The sequence below is a fragment of the Camelus bactrianus genome, chromosome 9 (assembly GCF_048773025.1).
Source record: "Camelus bactrianus isolate YW-2024 breed Bactrian camel chromosome 9, ASM4877302v1, whole genome shotgun sequence".
NCBI lineage: Eukaryota > Metazoa > Chordata > Mammalia > Artiodactyla > Camelidae > Camelus > Camelus bactrianus.
The window spans coordinates 70,950,620-70,955,897 of NC_133547.1; positions in this window are offsets into that span (position 1 = coordinate 70,950,620).

The following is a 5,278-nucleotide window of genomic DNA, read 5'->3' on the forward strand; positions in this document are numbered from 1 at the left end:
CGTCAGTGCCTGTGTCTTAGGCTGAAATTAAATCATCCTCCTGAAAGAGAGGAGAATGGAGGCAGAGGGCACCATGGGCAGAAAGTTTCCTCTGGCAGGTCTGGCTGGTCCTCTGGACGGTGGCTCGCTGCCTGGGCCCTGGGAGGTGCCAAGGGGGACTCTGCCTCTGCGCCTGTCCCTGGGCCTCAGTAGCTCCCACAGGAGGGCGTGGTGGTCTGAATGCAGCGTCCCTCCTCTCCATGTGGAGTTGGAGGTGGCATTGACTGTGGATATACCTGGTTTGGCAGGTGGGGGGTTGGGGTGGTTTGGGCAGTTGCCATGGCAACCCCAGACTGACCCCCCCCCATGCCGGAATGAAATTTCGTTTTGACCCCACTCTACTGCCTGTCCCCTGTCTACAGCTCTTCCTGCTCCCCATGCAGCTCCAGAGTCTGAATCCGACTCCCTCAAACAAACCTTCCCCCTCATTCCCAGCAGCTGTGAGAGGCCTGAGGCTTTAAAAATTCCATCAAGAGATATTTCCCTTGAAAAACTGTGACTAACTAAAGTTTGGGGGAAATGGTAGTATGAGTCGGTGCCTTATCTAGGCCAATTGTGACCTAAAGTAGAGACCGGCCAAGCATGAAAAGAAAGGGAGGCAGTTCGGAAAGAACCTTGAAAAAGAAAGGCTGGAGATAAGAAACGGCAGGAAGAATTAAAGAAGCAAAAACCTACAAAGGTCGAAAGAAATCCATTAGAGGAAAGGCTGTCCATCCTGCCCGCCCTTAGAATCCCTTAAGCTGCTTTTTAAAGATGCTGTTTTCCGAGCCGCATCGCGATACTGTTAGTTTGGCCTGGGGAGAGGCCTCCGCATCAGGGTTCTTAAAAAGTTCCCTGTGTGCAGTTGATGTGCAGCCTGGGTTGAGAACCACCCACTGGTCAGCGAGCTCCTGAGAGTGGGACCTTTTCTGTTGGTCTCTGTGTCTTAGAGACCACACAGAGAGTGTGCTGAATGCAGCACGCATGTGTGGCTGAACGCACGAGCGAGTGACTGGAAGAGTTATTTGCCCGGTTCCTGGAGACAGCAAACAATGTAGACCCACCCAGGGTTGCTTGTGGTAAGAAGGCAGGAAGAAGAAGGAGAGCAGATCATTGACTGGGACTTGAGGAGGCAGGAATGCTTGCTGTCTGGGAGACGGACCCGAGGAAGCTACAGTGATGGGGTCATGGTGTCAATTCCCCCATGGTGGTGCCCACCACCCTCTAACCTAGATCTAACCTAGACAGCCCCCTTCCCGGCCCCTCAGCTGCTCTGAGCCTCTGCTTCCACAGCTGCTGCCAAGGCCCCGGGGGTCTGTGGCTCTAGTTCACTGCTACCTCATGTCCCACTCTGTCCCCTCTCCTGACCTCTGGCTTTCTCTGCACATTTTCAGTTCAAACTTCCTGGAAGAGAAGGTCTGATGGGTTGTCTCAGTTTCCCTCCAGTACAATTCGTCCCAGACCAGGCTATGGCTCTCTGCCGCCTGGGTCTTCTTGGCCCGGGTGCCTGTCCTAGACAGCTCAGCTCTCCCCAGGCTCCCAGGGTACAGGCAGGGGCACCTGCATCTCACCCTTCAGAAAGGCCCTGTGGGAATGCGGTCTCTGAAGGTGGTCCCTCGGAGTTGCACGCCCTGCCCCAAGCTTCACCTGGTCAGTACAAAGGTGGGTGTCTGAATGAGGAAGGGGAAAGTAACCAGGGTCAGCAAACGTGGCCCTGTCCATGAGATATGCCATCCCAGATCACACAGACAGCCAAGAAAGATAACTTTATTTTTATTTTCAATAGTGAAATTTGCACTGTAAGCCCTCCTTGTGCTGGTGACATTCAGGCGACATCTTTCACCCACTTCCACGGTTTGTGTCTACGATGCAGGAGCCTTACTGGTGCTGATTTACTTGGGGGGCAATGGGGTCTCAGTACTATCATCTGGCCACACTGGTGTGTCCTGAGGCTTTTAGGTCCCATCTGGTCTTCAAATGTGAGTCTGGGCTGGCTACTGGGCTACCTCCGGGATAAGCAACTTTTCCAGTGAAGGACCAGATGGTGAGTACTTTCAGCTTTGTGGGACATGTGGTCTCTGTTGCAACTACTCAGCTTTGCTATTGTAGCAGCAGCAACAACAACAACAACAAACAAACAAACAAAAAACAGTCAGAGACAACCGGAAGCAAATGAGTGTGGCTGTGCTCCAATAAAGCTTTATTTACATAAACAGTCAATGGGTTAAGTTTGGCCTCCAGGCTATTGTCTGCTCTTTGTGTCACTCCTCATTTTGGACCAAAAGGAAGAAAAAAGATTCCGTTTCTTTACTGAGGCTTGGGGAGGGCTTTAAGATTGTCTCAGACAGGATGGCCAGGTATGGTGTGGAGATTCTGCACTGTAGAACGTGAATGGCTCCCCTAGACTTGTGCAGTGCCCAGCCTGCACGACTGAATGTGGCAGCCCTGGTTTAAATCTGTCTGTCCCGCTACCTTAAGAAACCATATCTGATGAGGGCTTTGGGTGCTCTGGGTTTTTTCCAAGAGTGGAAGCCCAGGTCTCCTCTGCTCTCAGAAGCCTCTAAAAACCTATCTTGCTGTGTGTAGTACCCACGCTGGCCTTGGCTTGGGGAAGAGAGGGAAATCTGGATCTCTGTTCTCGGCCACTCCAGCAACACCACATCCTCACTTAAGCACCCCACTTCTCTTCATCTTTGTAGCCCAGGAAATCTATGGCTTGATCATGAAGTCCAGCTTCTGTATCACCTTTCACTCTTCTACAACAATTTACTTTCCTCTGAGATCTTTCATGACTCAGATGTATTAGATTTCAAAGCTGAGAAATGAGTCTTTGGTTTTCCGTGTTCTGCTTTGACATGTCTGACATTAATTTCCCAAAGCAATACTCTTCAGATAATCAGATTGTGGGCAATCACCAACAGCTACACCTCCTTCAGGGATGGAGCCTGGCCCTCAACCCCAGGGCAAGAGTCCCAGCAACATCCCCTCATAAAGGTGACTCTGCCTGAGCTGACACATCCAGGGATGCTTTGGGAAATTAATGTCAGACATGTCAAAGCAGAACACGGAAAACCAAAGACTCATTTCTCAGCTTTGAAATCTAATACATCTGAGTCATGAAAGATCTCAGAGGAAAGTAAATTGTTGTAGAAGAGTGAAAGGTGATACAGAAGCTGGACTTCATGATCAAGCCATAGATTTCCTGGGCTACAAAGATGAAGAGAAGTGGGGTGCTTAAGTGAGGATGTGGTGTTGCTGGAGTGGCCGAGAACAGAGATCCAGATTTCCCTCTCTTCCCCAAGCCAAGGCCAGCGTGGGTACTACACACAGCAAGATAGGTTTTTAGAGGCTTCTGAGAGCAGAGGAGACCTGGGCTTCCACTCTTGGAAAAAACCCAGAGCACCCAAAGCCCTCATCAGATATGGTTTCTTAAGGTAGCGGGACAGACAGATTTAAACCAGGGCTGCCACATTCAGTCGTGCAGGCTGGGCACTGCACAAGTCTAGGGGAGCCATTCACGTTCTACAGTGCAGAATCTCCACACCATACCTGGCCATCCTGTCTGAGACAATCTTAAAGCCCTCCCCAAGCCTCAGTAAAGAAACGGAATCTTTTTTCTTCCTTTTGGTCCAAAATGAGGAGTGACACAAAGAGCAGACAATAGCCTGGAGGCCAAACTTAACCCATTGACTGTTTATGTAAATAAAGCTTTATTGGAGCACAGCCACACTCATTTGCTTCCGGTTGTCTCTGACTGTTTTTTGTTTGTTTGTTTGTTGTTGTTGTTGTTGCTGCTGCTACAATAGCAAAGCTGAGTAGTTGCAACAGAGACCACATGTCCCACAAAGCTGAAAGTACTCACCATCTGGTCCTTCACTGGAAAAGTTGCTTATCCCGGAGGTAGCCCAGTAGCCAGCCCAGACTCACATTTGAAGACCAGATGGGACCTAAAAGCCTCAGGACACACCAGTGTGGCCAGATGATAGTACTGAGACCCCATTGCCCCCCAAGTAAATCAGCACCAGTAAGGCTCCTGCATCGTAGACACAAACCGTGGAAGTGGGTGAAAGATGTCGCCTGAATGTCACCAGCACAAGGAGGGCTTACAGTGCAAATTTCACTATTGAAAATAAAAATAAAGTTATCTTTCTTGGCTGTCTGTGTGATCTGGGATGGCATATCTCATGGACAGGGCCACGTTTGCTGACCCTGGTTACTTTCCCCTTCCTCATTCAGACACCCACCTTTGTACTGACCAGGTGAAGCTTGGGGCAGGGCGTGCAACTCCGAGGGACCACCTTCAGAGACCGCATTCCCACAGGGCCTTTCTGAAGGGTGAGATGCAGGTGCCCCTGCCTGTACCCTGGGAGCCTGGGGAGAGCTGAGCTGTCTAGGACAGGCACCCGGGCCAAGAAGACCCAGGCGGCAGAGAGCCATAGCCTGGTCTGGGACGAATTGTACTGGAGGGAAACTGAGACAACCCATCAGACCTTCTCTTCCAGGAAGTTTGAACTGAAAATGTGCAGAGAAAGCCAGAGGTCAGGAGAGGGGACAGAGTGGGACATGAGGTAGCAGTGAACTAGAGCCACAGACCCCCGGGGCCTTGGCAGCAGCTGTGGAAGCAGAGGCTCAGAGCAGCTGAGGGGCCGGGAAGGGGGCTGTCTAGGTTAGATCTAGGTTAGAGGGTGGTGGGCACCACCATGGGGGAATTGACACCATGACCCCATCACTGTAGCTTCCTCGGGTCCGTCTCCCAGACAGCAAGCATTCCTGCCTCCTCAAGTCCCAGTCAATGATCTGCTCTCCTTCTTCTTCCTGCCTTCTTACCACAAGCAACCCTGGGTGGGTCTACATTGTTTGCTGTCTCCAGGAACCGGGCAAATAACTCTTCCAGTCACTCGCTCGTGCGTTCAGCCACACATGCGTGCTGCATTCAGCACACTCTCTGTGTGGTCTCTAAGACACAGAGACCAACAGAAAAGGTCCCACTCTCAGGAGCTCGCTGACCAGTGGGTGGTTCTCAACCCAGGCTGCACATCAACTGCACACAGGGAACTTTTTAAGAACCCTGATGCGGAGGCCTCTCCCCAGGCCAAACTAACAGTATCGCGATGCGGCTCGGAAAACAGCATCTTTAAAAAGCAGCTTAAGGGATTCTAAGGGCGGGCAGGATGGACAGCCTTTCCTCTAATGGATTTCTTTCGACCTTTGTAGGTTTTTGCTTCTTTAATTCTTCCTGCCGTTTCTTATCTCCAGCCTT